Raw genomic sequence first — 17740 nt, forward strand, 5'->3', positions numbered from 1 at the left:
GTCGTCTTTTTGTGAGCTTTAATGGCAGCCAAGATATCACTATCTATTCTTATTTTAGAACGAGTTTTTGCAGCAATGGTAGCAGTCGCAACTGCAGATTACTCCCATACACTGATGGTTCAATGTATGTATAACATGAGCCTGTGCCCACCTGTTTTGAGGTCTGCCATCTTAACCCAAAGTGTTTTATGGTTGATTGTTTGCATTTAGAATTTTTTATCCATTCTGCCTTCAGTAATGTAAATTAGTATTAAGGATTGTAATAAGAATCGCACACTATAAGTGTGGGGAATTAAAGATCCTTAAGTTTTAGTTCAGTCAATTTAGCAGTGTTCTGTGTGTGAGTTTTTTGTGGTTAGAGGTTTTCGCCCAACATCACTCTAACAACAGTGATGCATGTCACTGAGTATAGTTGTTTAGAACTCATAGCAGGTTGGGCTGAACCATCAGTGTAAACAATGTATGTATACTGTTCAGGTGGTAAGACAGTAGTAGGCATGGGGTAGGAATGCTCATACTGGAGAAATTCTTGAATCTGTAAAGAGGGATCAAATACAAGGGACTAATTCCAATGCAGGCTGGAAGGGCTCAAACCATTGGATGGAGCTCTCCTGCCCACATTGGAATCTGCTGTTTGGATTCCTTTGTGGCCGAGCTATTCCAATGGGCTCAGTCGGAAAGGAATCTGACCTGGTTTCCTGGATGGCTTCCGACCGGCTCGGAGAGCCCGTCCACCATCCGGAAACCCTGGCCGGCTCTTTCCAGCCTAGGGAGTACAATGGCAGTTTCCCACTGCCTTTTTGTGCCGCTCTTTTCGGCAGAAAAAGGCAAACAGCTTTGGGTGCCACAGCAGGTCCCCCTATGGGTGCAAGGCCACAGAATGGCAGCCTAGGGTGCACTGTAGGTGCCCCCTGTTGATCCCTGTACCATGAGGTGGCTGCCACGGGGTGCAGGGGTGAACTGCACCCCTGCTCTTTTATTGAGAGCATGCATTCTATTTGGAATGCATGCCCCTATTGAAAGGTATAGGCATGTGACTGAACAGAGTTCGGTTGCGACCTACTTGCAGGTCTGTAACCGACGACATGTCATTTGGTTACAGTTCCTGAGCGATGTTGTACAAACTCCGCTCTGTCTGACATCAGAATTGACTCCTGAGGCTACATCAACAGCTGCTAAGGATGTTGCCCACTATATACATCTAGGATGGATGGCTAAACCATTAGGAACAATTGCCTTTGGGACAGCCTCTAAGGCATCCTAATACCCCCCGTGGGACCCCCGCCCTTTTGGCGGGCAGTCCTGATTACCGATGGGATGGCGGGTGGACTAAGTCCACCCGCCATCCTAATGGGGGCCTATATGTTATGGATGATCTGGTTTTAAAACAGGAAAAAGTGGCTATTCATTTGAGAGACACAGGGTTCAATTACTCATTGGGTGAGTATGTCTCTAACAGCTGTTTTAGCATCCAGTTTTTTTGAGTACTGTGGCAGTACTTGTGGGTTGGACCCTACAAGTATAATATGTTAACCCCTTCGCTGCGGGGGTAATTCCCCCGCTGTGCTGGGGGGGAGGGGGGCGCGCACAGCGCCCGCATGCTCATGACGTGCTGAGCTCGTCATGAGCTACAGTGCTCCTCTGCTCATGACGAGCTCAGCTCATCACAGGTGCATTGGTTCCCGTGGAACTCTCAGCACAGCAGGGGAATTCTCTCTGCACCTGAGTGTTCCACGGCCCATGACGAGCTGAGCTCGTCATGAGCACCGGAGCACCGTGCCTTATGACGAGCTCAGCTCGTCATGAGCATGCAAAAGGTTAAGAAGAATCCTTATCCCAGCTGTCATTGTTGCAATATAATGGAGGAGCTAGTGCTGTCACCTAAGCTTGCTGAACTCGATCATGGACTAGCACTGAAAATGAAGGAAGTATTAAATCCTCACTTTGTGGGGATGTTTGCTCAAAAAGTGGAAGCCAGTTGCCCTCCACCAAAAAGAATGTCATAAGACAAGGTTAAATTCTCCCAGTGTGCTGCTTTAATGGTGCGCTCTATGTCACCCTTAATTTGGATGTTTAGACCATATAATATATCTAGAGAGGCAACGTGCCGGACTTCTGCTTCACTGTCGAGGGTTCTCAGTGTCTGTGGCATATTTAGCGGTTATGGCTGCTACTTTCTTTTTCGGAAAAGGGGCACTATAATAAGTAGATCTCTCCTTCTCTATCTTCAATTCAGACAAGCATTGTGTATCCTTTTTTTTTTTCTCATACTCTTCTTGGCTGCGTTCAGATTGTTCTCCTCTGTCTTACTGCTTGTGATACACTTCCCGAAAGGAAGGAGGGGAACTTGTATCAGCAATCTGATACCTGTCTGGAGTCTTCAATTTAGAGCAAGCATTAAATTCGTAGCACCTCTCAGACAACTCCGGGGTGGAGAACCTCCACGGGGTTTACCTTTCTGTTTGGATTTATTCCATGGTGTTTTAACAAACTCACGGGTCTGCTTGGCTACATTGTCTTGACTTGGCTTGCCAAGTGGTGGTTTGTTAGGTCTGGTTCCCAAATGATTATGTCCTAAGGATGTATATACATCAGTAATAATAATAGGCAGCTCACGTTCATGGTCGGCTTGAGCAACTGCTGTGAGTTACTGGTGTATAGTCAGAGATGCTGCTTCACCTTTAATGTTTGACAGAATCCTTGCAGATACTACATGAAAATTCCCCATTCATCTCATCCCCACATCCAGGGCAGCAGCTGACCCGTATTTATTCTGTATTCATTTTAAATCATCTGGAAGGCTGACATTGAGGGTGTGCTGTGACTGATTATATAGATAGCTGCAAACACGGTCCCCCAGATGTTGCAGTCTACCATATTGGGAACCATCCTGTCTGGTAAGCACATAGTTAAAATACATTGCTTGTCTTATGGTTCATAACGAGAAACCGCTTCAAGTTGGTCTACATTTTGGTCAATCCAAAATATTATTTCAACACGATTAGTAGGTCCTTTGCCCATAACCGAATGAACAATTACAAGCCTGATTGTCGTCACTGCAGGTACGTAGGCTTGCCCAGGCAGGCCAGTTCTTGCTGTCTGCACCTACAAGGCGTGCAAACCAAATTGAGTTAAATTTCTATGTAGTGTCACTAAAGCAAGGTACAATGCACGCATTTGGACAAGATTTTGAATATTTATATTGGGATATAGTGTGCATCCAACTGGAGTTGTCCAGGTCGCCTCTGTCATTACTGAGGGGACCCATGCTTAAAGGTGTAGCTACTTGTGGGAGGGTTACATGGAGTCAAGTGTGGTGTTCCCAATAGGACAGAGTCATTCCATAAGCGCATAACGTCTTTATTGATTTGGTCCTGGATGCACAGTGTATTACCATCCACAGTTAGAAAAACAAGAATAAAAGACTTCAAAGCAGTATGCAGCACCTGCCTCCACTACAGAGATAAACACACCACCTGCATTACGAAGTCCATGTGCATTACGTATGCATGGACTGCAGGTCTGCAATTCACAGGAATAGCAACAGGTTACGCCGACATATTATAGCAGTGTGAAATACAACGTACAATGCAAAAATGGGTATAGTCATTTTAAAATTTCAAGCTTGATAAACCAACAGAATTAGGTACTGCCTTAAGACTGTGGAGGATTAATCCCAAACCCACAGCCATCGCTGGTGAAAGGTGTAAGGGTATTGCAGACATGCACAAGCACTACTCAGGAGAACAAGCATTTGTGGCACCATGTTGCAGGGATTCTACTCAGAAACAGAACAATGACAGGGATCATGGTAAATCAGCATGTAAGATCCTTACCACATCAGTACCTATGGGCCCAAATCCAGACTAACTCATAGTGCTTTACGTGCCGTCCTAACCTTCCAGAGAGACAGGTAACTTAGCACCTCGGAGCACAATACTCTTAAGTCTCTCAGGAGTCATGGTAACAGATCATCACCTTTCGCTCTCTCACTCACACTTGTCCACAATAAAATGAAAGAGTCACAATGAAAGCTTACAATATTTATTGAAACTAACGTGCTCTATCATGAAAAAAATGTGCTGCAATTAGGAGACATAAGCAAGCCAATATTGGGGTTAGCACAATTAATAGACTGTACACAATGAAAAGCCCTGTCATGGGGAATGACAAATCAGCCTAAGCCTATCCCTACTATAACAATACATTATTATACTAACCACCTCTGGGATTATTGCTGGACCCCATACCTAAGAGTCATAATAAGTTGGCCTACAACCCAGCCGTGTGACTCGTTTGTCTCAGGACCTTTTCTCTACAAGCCTAATTTCCCTCCATTTTTAGAACTACAAGTCCGCTTAGATTGGCCTTTCTCATTCAGAAGTAAATCCTGAGCTGGCCTTTCACTGTCACTTGAGCACCCCTAGGGTAAGTCCTGAGGGGTGAAGAGCATGGTATGTGGTCGACCAGGTAAATACACATGTGTAGCCTCTGCCCAGGTAGTGAAGCACCCCCATGTGGGTCTTCCATACCTAGATGGTTAGGCTCTTCCCATTGGACACTGCCTGGGTTTTGATGATTCTCTTGTAGTGGCCTTGGGGCTTTGGGCACTTCCCTACTGTAAATGCAGTTTAGACGTGCACACACCCTTACTACACATGTTCAGAAGAGGTGCTTACCTGGTGTTTGTAAAATGTGTCACAGCCTGCCATTGCAGCCTGGTGTGTGCACACTGGCATCTATGTTGTGCTTGAGTATGTGTCAAGCCTGCCATTGCCACCCTTGTTGTGCGCACTAGCACCTGTGTTTTTTTTAACCATGTGTCCAGCCAGCGTTTGCAGTCCGCTGTAAGCACACCTGCTTCTATGGTGATTGTAAAATGTGTCAAGCCTGCCCTTGCAGGCTGGTGTGTGCCCATTTGCACATATAGTGTTTTTAAACATGTGTTCAGCCTGGCATTGCAGGCCTGTGTGTGCACACTTGCACTATGTTTTTTTTCAAACATGTGCCCAGCCTGCTATTGCAAGCCTGTATTTGCACCATAGCACGTATGCTCAGGCTAGCTCTGATAAATCACTAGCCTCTCTGAGGGGACATTTCACTACCACTAGAGCACACCTAGGATAAATCATGAGGGGTGACAGAAGTGGTAGGTGAAAGGCAGGGCAGGTACACATGTGCTACCCTGCCCAGGTAGTAAAGAATACCCATGTGTGTTTTCACTGCCTATGAGGCATGCTCTTCCCACAAGTTAATATGAGAGAATAGTGGAAAGGACTTCAGGCTGCAAATAGTGGAGCAGCCTCATAGTGTTTTCTATCATTGGATTCACAATGAAAAACCAGGTCCTGTGAAAAAGGTGGTTTTGTCATTACAAGGCTAGAAATACCACTACTAGAAAGTGATACTTCAAGACGGGCGACCATGGCGCCCCTTGCTGTTGCACTGCTATAATGAAGATGCTCACCTCTTGAAATAAACCAAATTCACCACTTTTTTTTACCAAGTAATCCAAAGTAATCAATAGTAGTCTACTGCATTTATCAATGTTTAATCCATCCTTCTTTGAATCACTCCGGGGACAGCGATGGTGACTTAGAATGTTTTATTTCGCATTTTCAGATGTCTTATGTTGCCATACAGGCTTAAACAAAGCCACATGCTTTCAACATTCCTTCGAGCCAGCATTATTAAAACAACCCAATGCATTTCTAACTGTTAAAATTCTTCGTCAGGGGTACTACAAATGAATCAGAAAGAACTGCATGAAAAACACAATATAATACATTTTGTACCTGTGCTTATTCACAACAACTAAATTGATGACTAAAACGATAACCAATTTTCATCCCTAAACTCCCCTCAACTTAAATTCCCTTCATTTTCCACAAAGAAATCAAAAATTCCCTAAAAGACATTTAATCCCAAAAACCCTCTCACAGCCTCATTCCCCTCGTGCAAACTTATACTACCACCCTCAAATTAAAATGACAGGGAAAAACGTGCTTCGACCCATTAACACAAGGTCCATAAAAACAAACTCAGTTCTTTTTACCTCATCACGCCATAACTAGCAGTTATTTGTATGCTTATCTTCCTCCGTATTCAGGGCGTCATCAACTTCCCTCCCATTCTGATCTGTCTTAAAACCTACTTCCATACGTGTTCCCTGTAAGTCCCCGATTAAGGCAGACCCCGTGACCAAACGTGTGCTGTGCTTCCTAATGAAATAAACTAGTGCCTAACATACCCATAATGCACTGGCCCTGTAATCAGGAAATGTGATCCAAACTAAAATAAAACAAATATAACAAATGAATTGTGAGCAATGTGAAAAAAGTCAATCTAAGACATAAATTAAAGCAAAAACAGTCATAAAATTGCTCATAACAACTGAATCAGTCCCTTTCAATTCACCAAAAATCTGTTGTGTGTAACAAATAAACTTCATGTTAAAATAAATTAAGTGCAGTCGACACTAGATGACACTGTCAGCAATCTGCCCAAGATGATTTAATTGTCGTGTTGTCTCCAAAGTGGTCCTTCTCAATGCACACATTTATTCAGTCAACAGTAATCTTCTGGGGTGTAGCTTCGCATTTGGGACATGAAAAATGCAACTCAAGTGTAGAAGGATGTATGACGTTACAACGCATACTTTTACAACGCATACCTTTACAACGCATTTTTTACAACGCAACATTTCTTACAACGCATTCAATTACAACGCATGCCATACAACGAATTTTTAAAAACTACCTTTACAACGCATTCCATTACAACGCATACTACCTTTACAATGCATACCATTACAACGCATACCACTACATTGCATGTATGGTAAATATTGAATAGTGTAGGGGTAAAAATTACTATTTTTACTCCAGGTGAGTGCAACAGTAGGGTAAGTGTTGGATAGTGTAGGGTTAAAAATTAATATTCTAACTCCAGGGGGTGCAACTGTAGGGTAAGTGTTGGACAGTGTAGAGGTAAAAATTAATATTCTAACTCCAGGGGGTGCAACAGTAGGGTAAGTGTTGGATAGTGTAAGGGTACTATGCGTTGTGAATGTATGCGTTGTAATGGTATGCGTTGTAATGACATGCGTTGTAGTGGTATGCGTTGTAGTGTCATGCGTTATAATGGTTACATTGTAATAGCATGCTATGTAATGGATCTTCCGTTGTAAAAGTTTTATTGTAATGGTAGTGCGTTGTAAAAGTTGCGTTGTAAAGGTTGTTTCCCAGTGTAGAATTGTGAGTGCACAACTTCTCTTCATGGATAGTTTAATTTTTGCTTGAATTGCCAAATACATGCGTTCATCACAGCACTGTGAACATCCCACACAGCATATCAACGATATTTCAAGAGGGGCGACCATGGCTCCCCTTGCTGTTGCACTGCTATAATGAGGATGCTCACCTCTTGAAATAAACCACATTCACCACTGTTTTACCAAGTAATCCAAAGTAATCAATAGTAGTCTACTGCATTTATCACTGTTTAATCCATCCTTCTTTGAATCACTCCGGAGACAGCGATGGTGACTTGGAATGTTTTATTTCACATTTTCAGATGTCTTATGTTGCCATACAGGCTTAAACAAAGACACATGCTTTCAACATTCCTTCAAGTTGGCATTGTTAAAAAAACATGCATTTTGCACTGTTAAAATTCTTCGTCAGGGGTACTAAAAATAAATCAGAAAGAACTGCATGAAAAAACAGTATGATACATTTTGTGTCTGTGCTTAGTCACAACAACTAAAATGATGACTAAAACGATAACCAATTTTCATCCATAAACCCCATCAACTTAAATCCCCTTTATTTTCCACAACAAAATCACAAATAGCCTAAAAGCCATTTAATCCCCAAACCCTCTCGCAGCCTCATTCCCCTCGTGCAAACTGATACTACCGCCCTCAAATTAAAATTACTAGGAAAAACGTGCTCCCACCCATTGACACAAGGTCCATAAACAAACTCAGTGCTCATCATGCCATAACCAGCAGTTATTTGTATGCTTATCTTCCTCCCTATTCAGGGCATCATCAACTTCCCTCCCATTCTGACCTGTCTTAAAACCTACTTCCATACGTGTTCCCTGTAAGTCCCCGATTACGGCATACCCCGTGACCAAACGTGTGTTGTGCTTCCTAATGAAATAAACTAGTGCCTAACATACCCATAATGCACTGGCCATGTAATCAGGAACCATTAACCAAACTAAAGCAAATCAAATATAACTAATGAATTATGAGCAATGAGAAACAAGTGAAACAAGTCAATATAAGACATACATTAAAGCATAAACAGTCATAAAATTGCTCATAACAACTAAATCAGTCCCTTTCAATTCACCAAAGATGCATTGTGTAACAAATAAACTTCATGTTAAAATCAAATTAGATGCAGTCCAGACTAGATGACGCTGTCAGCAATCCGCCCAAGTTGATTTAATTGTCATGCTGTCTCCAAAGTGGTCTTTCTCAATGCACACATTTATTCAGTCAACATTAATCTTCTGGGGTGCAGAAAGTGGGCATTTCTCTGCTCCCAGAAACTTTGTGGGCCTCTAAGTTTGACTACACATTGTTAGGTTTGAAATTCCCTTACATATGCATTTGTATCTATTATATAAGTTAGCATTAGGTGCTAAATATTTGTTATTTGTATTAGCATTATGAAACCCACTGAGTTATCCTTACGGCATGCAAGGTTTGTTGGCTTGTGTGCCTCCATTTTGTAATGTGCAACTACTAAAAGTTTGTTTAGGCCGCAGCCATAGCGGGTCCATTTTTGTTTTTCTCTTGCTTCAGCAGAACTGTAAAACTGTATATCGTTATTATTCTTTCTCTGCTCGCCAAGGATGAAGTTGGATCTGCTAATGAATAGATGCTCTTTTTGTACATTCCTTCCTGTATTTGTAGTTCTGCTCCCACATTAGGACACGTTGAAGCCTGACACTTTGGCCTTGGAGCACTGATAATACACCCACCTGGCAGGTGTTAGCTCATCTTTCTGTACCCTCTTTGTTCATGCCCGGCTCAGGATGGTATTTTTTTATAGTATGCGTGGCTGAGGTCTCGAAAAAGCTTTATCATGTATTAGCACGCTTTGGGCGAGCAGTCCCCCTCAGCGTCTACCTTAGGGTGCAGGTCTGACCGGGGCTGTCTCTGCAGAGAACTACTTATAAAGAGTGTGTATTCTCTACTGACTGACCGACTCTTCATTTTGGAAGGCATAGCAGGTGGTTTTGGAAATAACCCGCGGGCACCCTTAGAGGGCCATGTCCTTCACTTGGCGCCTGAACAGGAACCCCTGCAAAAAGGGCTCACTTACCCGTAACCGGGTCGCATGGGCCGGGGTGGTGTCTGGTCGGTCGGATCAAGCCTCTCACATGTAAGACCGAGCTTGGTTCTCGCAGCCGCTCCGCCCTCCCGATTGGAAGGTTCCTCGGTTAGAGGCCCTTGGCCGGGGTCCTAAAGGCAAAACCCTGGAGATGACCGTTTGGTCCGGAGAGTCTGCTGTGGAGAATAGCTTGGTTGACCTGTGTGCACAAGAAGAGTGATTTGATTCTTGGAAAATGGTGCCTTACTTTGGATGACACAGGCCTGTGGGCCATGCTAGGTACAGTCTGCGGACTGTCTTGTTTTGGACTTGGAAAGGTCTGCGACTGCTCACAGGTAATCCGCTAAACCAATTGGTAAATTGGATCTGCATTTGAAAAGGTCTAGGGCTGTGACTTGTTCCTTTGTATTGGTACAGTCTCCAGCCTCTTTTGGATGCAGTTAGTGAACTGACTTGCTTTGAATGGCACAAGTCGATGGGCTGTGTCTTTTGGTCTAGTCTCTGGATAACTTTGGTTTGAATTTGGCTGGTTTGCGAACCCTTGGAAATGACAAAGATTGTTTATGAACAACCAGCCAGACCAATTGGTAATTCGGTTTACACTCTAAAAGGGCTGTGCTGTTTGACGACAATTTACCAGGCCGATTGGTAATTTGGCACATGTTCTAAAAGGTCTGGGGTTAGAACCTGTCTTTTTAAATTTGGCGCAACCTTCGGGTTGCGGTGTGCGGTTGCGGTGTGAGGTTCACATACCGCTCTGTTTAATTTTTTTTTCCTTTTTGACCATTGTGCTCTTTGTTATTCTTCCATTTTCTCTTCTCTCTCCGTTTGTTGGTGTCATATGTGTCTGTTGTTTACAGTGTATGTGTCTTATATTAAGATTCCGTGTTTAAGTAAGTTTGGGTGCTTTGGATGTCCATGCTGTTCTACTGATGCTTGATTGGAAGAGAGCCAGCCTGCACCTTCCGAAGGTTCTTCAAAGTATATGTGAAGCACGGTATTGGCCCTATTATATTTAACATGTTGTGGCATAAATATACAAGGGACAATACTGAACTGCAATGGGCACTTGCTGGTTCGTTTGATAAGAAAAAAAAAAATTCTTGCAGGACAAACTGAAGAAGGTGAGGATTTTGTTGATGAGCTCTTGGACTCTCGTCCCTCGCCTCCTTATGCCCATAAACGGAAATACCCGACAGTCCCGACATCTCAGTCACCGGCTCCAAGTACTGCCCACTCGGATACATCTACAACTAGCTCTACTGCCTCTGCCGACCCCTCTTGCCTCCCTTCCCTACACGCCAGTAATCAGAATGCGTGCTTCTAACCTCCCCACCCTGTCCGTCCATTCCCCTGCGGCTACTCGGACTCTCTCCACTCCTACAGTGCTATCCCCTACACGATAATTCCTGACTCTGCATCCACTCTTTCCGCTTGGAGTGTGACACCTCAAATGCTACCGAATGTTGACACGCCTGTGAGAGGGATGTTTGAAGAAAATTGGGCAGCAGGGGGAGATCGCATGGAGAAAGTGTTGGTGCGTTCTGCAGTGGATGATGAGGAAAAGACGAAGATGGCAAATCAGGCAGCCCAGTGGGCTAGCAATCCAATATATAGTGTGGAAAATGTATGGAGTGGGATGAAAGATCATTTTTTAGGCAGCTTGCTCTTAATCATATGTCAGCTACAGTGATAGGATTTTGGGTGCAGTGCTTTCAGGGAGTTGCAGGGCAGATTTTATATAATATACAAGACAGGGTCTACGCTATGGGCATGGCCCCGATTGAAGTATTTGCCAATGTAATGACGTTAGTGGGGTACCAAGGTGGATTGCTCGAAATGATTCCGGCCATGGGGGCACAACACCCCATGAGAGAAGTCCCTCCCAGTTATCATCCAGAAGTACAAGATTTGTGTGATTCAATGAATACAGTAATTCGTCAACGAATTGATGCTCAGTCTAAAGAGCAGTGGATCTACACTCCGTTTAAGAGGAATCAAGTCCTGTCTTTAAAAAGCCACCTGCCAGGCCCTCGGAAAACCCCCCTGCATATTACAAGAAATTGACAGAGGTGGCCTCGTCCACTGTGATGACACAAGCTGATATAGAATTGTTTTTTGGCTTGTTAGTACCAGTTGATACATGGAGGCAGATTCATATGCAAGACCATGCACTGGAATTAGGAGGTACCTGGGATGAGATTAAGGCATATGATAGAGAGCGTAAGCTTGGAGACAAGCCGAAAGCAGAGCTGCTAGCCTTACCAGGTCATATTATAAAATACATGCACGCCCTTATTTCCCCAAAGAAAGTGGATTGGGATAAGTTGACTGCATGCCACCAGAAGAAGGATGAGAGTGTGTCTGCTCTCTTTACTAGATTTGCGGGGGTATTCTTGAATTTTAGTGGTCAGGATTTATCATTGGAAAGTGGTGTTCTGTTGTTCGTTAATAGTTTTGTTACTAATGTGCTTCCTGAGATTGCAGCTAGACTGCGGCTTCTGAAAGCACATGGAGTATGTCCTCACCATCAGTGATCTTGAGTATGGCAGAAAAGGTGGAGAAAAAGGTGAAGGATTTAAAGACAAGGGTCGTTTTGCAGCAAGGTGTGAGGGGCAGAAGAAGGGGTTCAGGAATGGCCCAGCGGTTGGCTAGGCCCAATACAGGTGGTGCTTCCAGTGTCCCCCTGGGAATTAACCAATGTGCATATTGTGGAGAGGAGGGACATTGGCGGAATGAGTATCCGGTGTTGTTGCAAAAAGGCGTGGCTCCAAGAGGTCGAGGATATAGATGACATGGGAGAGTTGGACAAGAGGGGATGCAGTTGGAGGATGCATCATTAAATAGACAGATTGGAAATTATTTCAATATACCAGGAGCCGACAGTATTACCATGAAGATTATGACATGGTTGAGGTGACTAGGCTGTCCCATAGCTAGGACAGGCACGGACTGGGCTAGGGACCAGTTCCTATGCATATAGACCAGTGCAGACCCTACGCCACTGCTGATATACAGGGCACCACAGAAAAATTTCTAGTTGATACAGGGGATATGAATAGCTCTGTTTCCCGTTCACTGGTCCCAATGGCAGCTCTCTCTGGCCAAAATAATGTTTTGGTTGGTTTCTCAGGTGTGCCGGTTGTTGGCCTTATTTCCAAACCTCCAGAATTGACTAATGGTCCCATTACGGTTGATTCTCATTTTTACTGACGTCCACTTGTGGGGAAAATTTGTTGCCATTGGATTTGTTAAAAAGATAACATACGGCGATTTTCTGTTCTCCTGATGGTGTGTATATGACCATTGGCCAGCAGGTGGCCCGTGATAAACAATGTTTTGCCAAAGATGTCCCACTTCCCACAGAATTTGAGACAGTACCCTGCACATGATGGGGCACTGGGGACGCAGATGTGGAATTGCTTCAGATCCCCCCGGTATCCATTCAGCTCAAGGATAAAGTCGAATTGCCACATATTCCTCAGTACAAGATTTCACAGGCAGGAGAAAAAGCTCTCCTACAAATAATACAGGATTTGATTAGAATGGGGTGGATGGGGTGGTTGAAGAGACAGTAGCAAATGTCTGTAATAGCCCTCTTCTTCCTATCCTTAAAAAGATGCCCTCAGATTCTACGGATGTCCACCCAGATGTCTATTGTTTTATTATCGACCTGCGAGAAGTTAATGAGATCGTTCTTCCACAATACCCAGTGGTACCGGACATTACAACTATTTTGACAATGATTCCGCTGTCCGCAAAGTTCTTTTATGTAATTAATAGAAAGAACGCCTTTTTGAGTATACCAATACATACAGACAGACGATATTTGTTTGGTTTTACAATTGCTCATCAAAGTTTTAGATTCTGTTGTGCACCTTAGGGCTATACAGAAAGCCCTAGTATATATAGCCAACATTAAAAGCACAATTGGATTCTCTAGAACTCCCCACTGGTAATGTGCTTTTGCAATATGTTGACAACCTTCTTGTGGCCTCCAATACTGAGGATGGCTGCAGGAAAGCCACAGTTAAATTACTCCTACATTGGCACACCATGGTCACAATGTGTCACTTTCTAAATTTCAATATTGTCGACAGGAGGTCACCCACCTAGGTCATCTATTGTCGAAGGAGGGACGCAGACTAACCCCAGAACGAATACATGCCATCACTAATATGCCTGTTGCCAAGTCCCAACGCGAGGTAAGCACGGTTATTGGGATAATATTGTATCATCAGCATTGGATCCCCAACTACTCCTTACTAACAAAACCCATTCTTTACCTGACCACCAAAGAAGTGCATGAACCCCTACCTTGGACACCTGCATGCCAGCAAGCTTTCAAACAGCTAAAGGTTGCGCTTTGCTCTGCTCCTGTGCTTGGTACTCCTAATTACCAGAACCCTTTTGGGCTCTACTGGATGTATGACGTTACAACGCATGCTTTTACCACGCATGCTGTTACAACGCCAGTTTTACAACTCAAACCTTTACTACGCAAACGTTTACAATGCATAGCGCTTTGGGGTGATGGATAGTGAATAGTTTAATTTACTATTCCAACTCCAGTCCCCTGGAAACTAGGGAAGGTGTGGGATAGTAAATTAAATCTATTCCCTATCCTAGAGCGCCCCCCAGCGCAATGCTTTGTAATGGTTTTCGTTGTAAAACCTGCGTTGTAATAGCACTGCGTTGTAAAAGTTTTGTTGTAAAGGATGTTTCCCGCTCTACTACATGAGGCGTATAGTTGCCCACTTTCTGTTCTAACACAGGATTTTGGTGGTAAGCAGAGACCCTGCTGCTATTTCTCTACTATGCTTGATAACGTCGCCAGAGCTCTGCCGAGCTGTCTGAGAGCTGCTGCGGCTGTGGCAGTTTTTATCAGACAATCAGCAGGGCTCAGCCTTGATACTGATCTCACAGTAATGGTACCTCATGCTGTGGATGCGCTTCTGAATAAGACAAAGACACAGCATCTTACTAGTGTATGTTTGACTGGATATTAATTGACTTTGTTCACTCCACACATTACCATTAAACAATGTACTACTCTGAACCCAGCCACATTACTACCCCTCCCTTCAGAAGGAAAGGCCAATGATGTCCATGATTGTCTGTTTTGGACTGGAGAAGAGATGAAGGGACGGGTAGACTTGACTGATGTTCCCTTATCTGACCCCCAAGGGGAACTATATGTCGATGGATCTTGTTTCAAACTGCCAGATAATAATAAATAAATAAATTGATACTTGTATAGCGCACTACTCACCCACAAGGGTCTCAAGGCGCTTGTACGAATACCACTGTGGAACCCATCCTGGCTTCCCCTGTGAGGTGCCCACTCCTGGGCACCCCCAAGGTGGAGGCCAGGCCTCCTTAGCATTGTGGGGGCCGTTGTGGAGATTAAGCAAGCTATTGCCCAGAGTTGCAGAGTGGGACTCCATGATTGGAATAGGCACCAAGGCAAGAATTATCAGTTCTGTGGAATTTTGAGCCCAAGACCCGCCGAGGCGGGGAATAGAACCCTGGTCCAGGGCTAGACCCCTGCATTAGGGTCTGCCGCTCTAATCATTGAGCCACACTTCTCCACTACTACTGCAGGCTATGCAATCAGCACCTTACACACTGTAGTTGAGACGTCTTCTATTCCATAACAGTCGGCCCAGGCAGCAGAGTTGGTTGCACTACTTAGGGCTTGTGAGCTGAGTGAGGGATTACCTGTAAATATTTACAGCGACAGCCAGTACGCATTCGAGGTGGCCCATAATTTTGGATGCCTCTGGGCAGAGAGAGGGTTTCAACACACTTAGTCTACTATCAGCCCTGACCCTTCAAGCAAAAGTGGCTATAATAAAGTGTAGCGGCCATAAATCTGTCATGGATGATGTTGTAAGAGGCAATGTGTTCACAGACAGAACAGCCAAGGAAACACTGAAAGTCAAGATGAATAAAATGTTTTTGGCAGGACTTGCTAGATGGGTCCCAGATAATGGGATGTTCGAGAATACTGGGAAAGTGGAAGGGAAATACAGAGAGAGGCTACTGTAGGCGAACTAGACATATGGGAGGAGAGGATAGGACATTTGGAAGAGGATGGATGTTGGATTGATTTGTCAGGAAAACAGAGATGGCTGTTACCTAATGCCTTTGTTCTCCTTGTGGTCATTATGGCTCATGGTCCGGCGATTATTAGTGCAAAGGGTATTTTTTTAAATTGCTAGACCCAGTGTGGCAGAATGAGAATATCTCTAAAGTTGCAACACACTTGGTGAAACATTGTATTGTCTGTTTGAAGCACAATGGCGGAAAAGGCACCCCTACACCTGCTGGTAATTTTGCAGCGCCTTCTTTCCCTTTCGAGGTCATCCATATGGATTTCATCGAGATGAAACAGGTCAACAATCTAAAATATGTATTATTGGTAGTCTGCGTATTTAATAAGTGGGTGGAGGCCTACCCGACTAAAGAGAACATTGCTTCAGCGACAGCAAAAGCACTTTTGAAAGCGTACTTCTCGCGCTGTGGATTGCCACGTGTGATCTGGAGTGACAACGGGAGGCACTTCAATGCTAGTCATTGAATTTGTGTGTAAAGGCTTGCAAATTGTGCAGAAATTTCATGCAGCAAACCCTCCACAATCAACCGGCCTTGTTGAGAAATATAACGGCTTTCTAAAGGTGAAATTAGAAAAACCTTCATGAAAGTACAGGATTGCAATGGCCAGATGCATTACCCCTAGCGCTTATGTCAGTGAGGGTGACTGCGCATTCCATGACTGGTTTGTCACTCTATGAGGTGGTCTTCGGGCACCCTGCTAATGTTTGGGGCATTCCCAGATCTAGGAAATAAGTAGAGATAGAGTATCCTGTCTTGATTGATTATTTGTATGCTTTGTCTAAAGATCTCCGTTCTGTTCACCAACAGATATCTGCCGCCCTACAACCATTGTTAGAGGGTCCACGATATCAGATCCAGCCTGGGGACTATGTACTAGTCTGCTAGTTTCAGCACAATCCTGCTTGGAGCTGCAGTGGAGGGGTCCCATACAGGTGCTTTTTGGCCACTAGGACAACTGTGAAGGTGGATGGCTGGAAGCACTGGGTGCATTCCTCTGATGTGAAGAGGGTGCCTCTGTCGCTACCATATGATTCCTGGGTTAAAGTACGGGATCATCAACCAGGAAGGAGAGCTGATACCTCATTTTGTTCCCTTTTCTGATGCCCGGTTGAGAGGGGCTCAGACTGACAAAGAGAGTGACGAGATCTTGCTTGAGGTGGTTCCCCCTTGAGATAAGGGCCACCCCAGATAACCCAGCTCCTGCTGTCCAACTACCTGAGTTCCGATCCGTAGTAGAGTGTGAGTTCTTACCTTTGCTTGTTGACAACGAAGTGCCTGGGCACACTAGGTACAATCTGCGGCCCCAAAGGAACGACAGTACATCAGCGGGCCAACACAGGAGCTATGGAAAGACTTGAGTTTAGGGCGCAGATGCTGTGCTCTTGGTATCTGCTTTAGCCTAAAGTAAAGAATACTGATGCACTGCCTAGAACACTGGACAGGATTGTTGAGGGTATTTGCCTCGGAGGGAGGTTACCCTATCCTCAACGAAGGATTGTCTACAGCACGGGCCGCGATTGTGTTGCTGTGTTGCAGTGGTGCAGCTCCATTGTGGGAGAGACAACATTAATGAACAATAGAAGAATGCCTGTGAGGCTTTTGACGGACACAGGGCAGAATACCCCTCTGGCTTGTTGTACAGTGGATTTGACTTTCCCTAAACACTTTCTAGCTCTGTACCTGTTTGTCGTGAAGCAATGAGAGAGAATCGCCCTTTAATGGCTTCTCTGATACAGCAGAATGGGCCTGATGGTCTAATTGGTCCACTGGAAGCAGGGTGGTGGTGGTGTTCATTCTGTTGCCGATGGTTGCATTATTTGGAATAGTTTGGTATCTGGAGGAGCAGCATCCTGTACATATTCTGATAGGAACCATCCTAGTGCCAGCAGAGCATTCATTCATTACATTGGTTCGCATAAGGAGAGACATAGACAAACATGCACTAAAAATGCCTTTATTCAAATGCTCCATCAGGTGCATAGCACAACTAATGTCACAGAGTGGTGGGTATGTGGCCTACTTCCTTCCGCAATGCAAAAAAATGATCTATTCATTTCTATGCCTTTTACTTACTTAGGATGCTGTAAGGCTTGGTTTATGTGCACTATTATGCAGACTCAATGAAAATGACGCAGGCCGATTATGGAGCAATGTTAGAGTACATTGCAGTGCATCAGAGTTATACCCCGGGGAAGATGGAAAGGAGGGAACGCTACACCCCGATGCTTGCATGAACGTTTTTACAGTCCACTAAAATGTTACCTAGG

Source organism: Lissotriton vulgaris, chromosome 1_2 (genome assembly GCF_964263255.1).
Source record: "Lissotriton vulgaris chromosome 1_2, aLisVul1.2, whole genome shotgun sequence".
Taxonomy (NCBI): Eukaryota; Metazoa; Chordata; class Amphibia; order Caudata; family Salamandridae; genus Lissotriton; species Lissotriton vulgaris.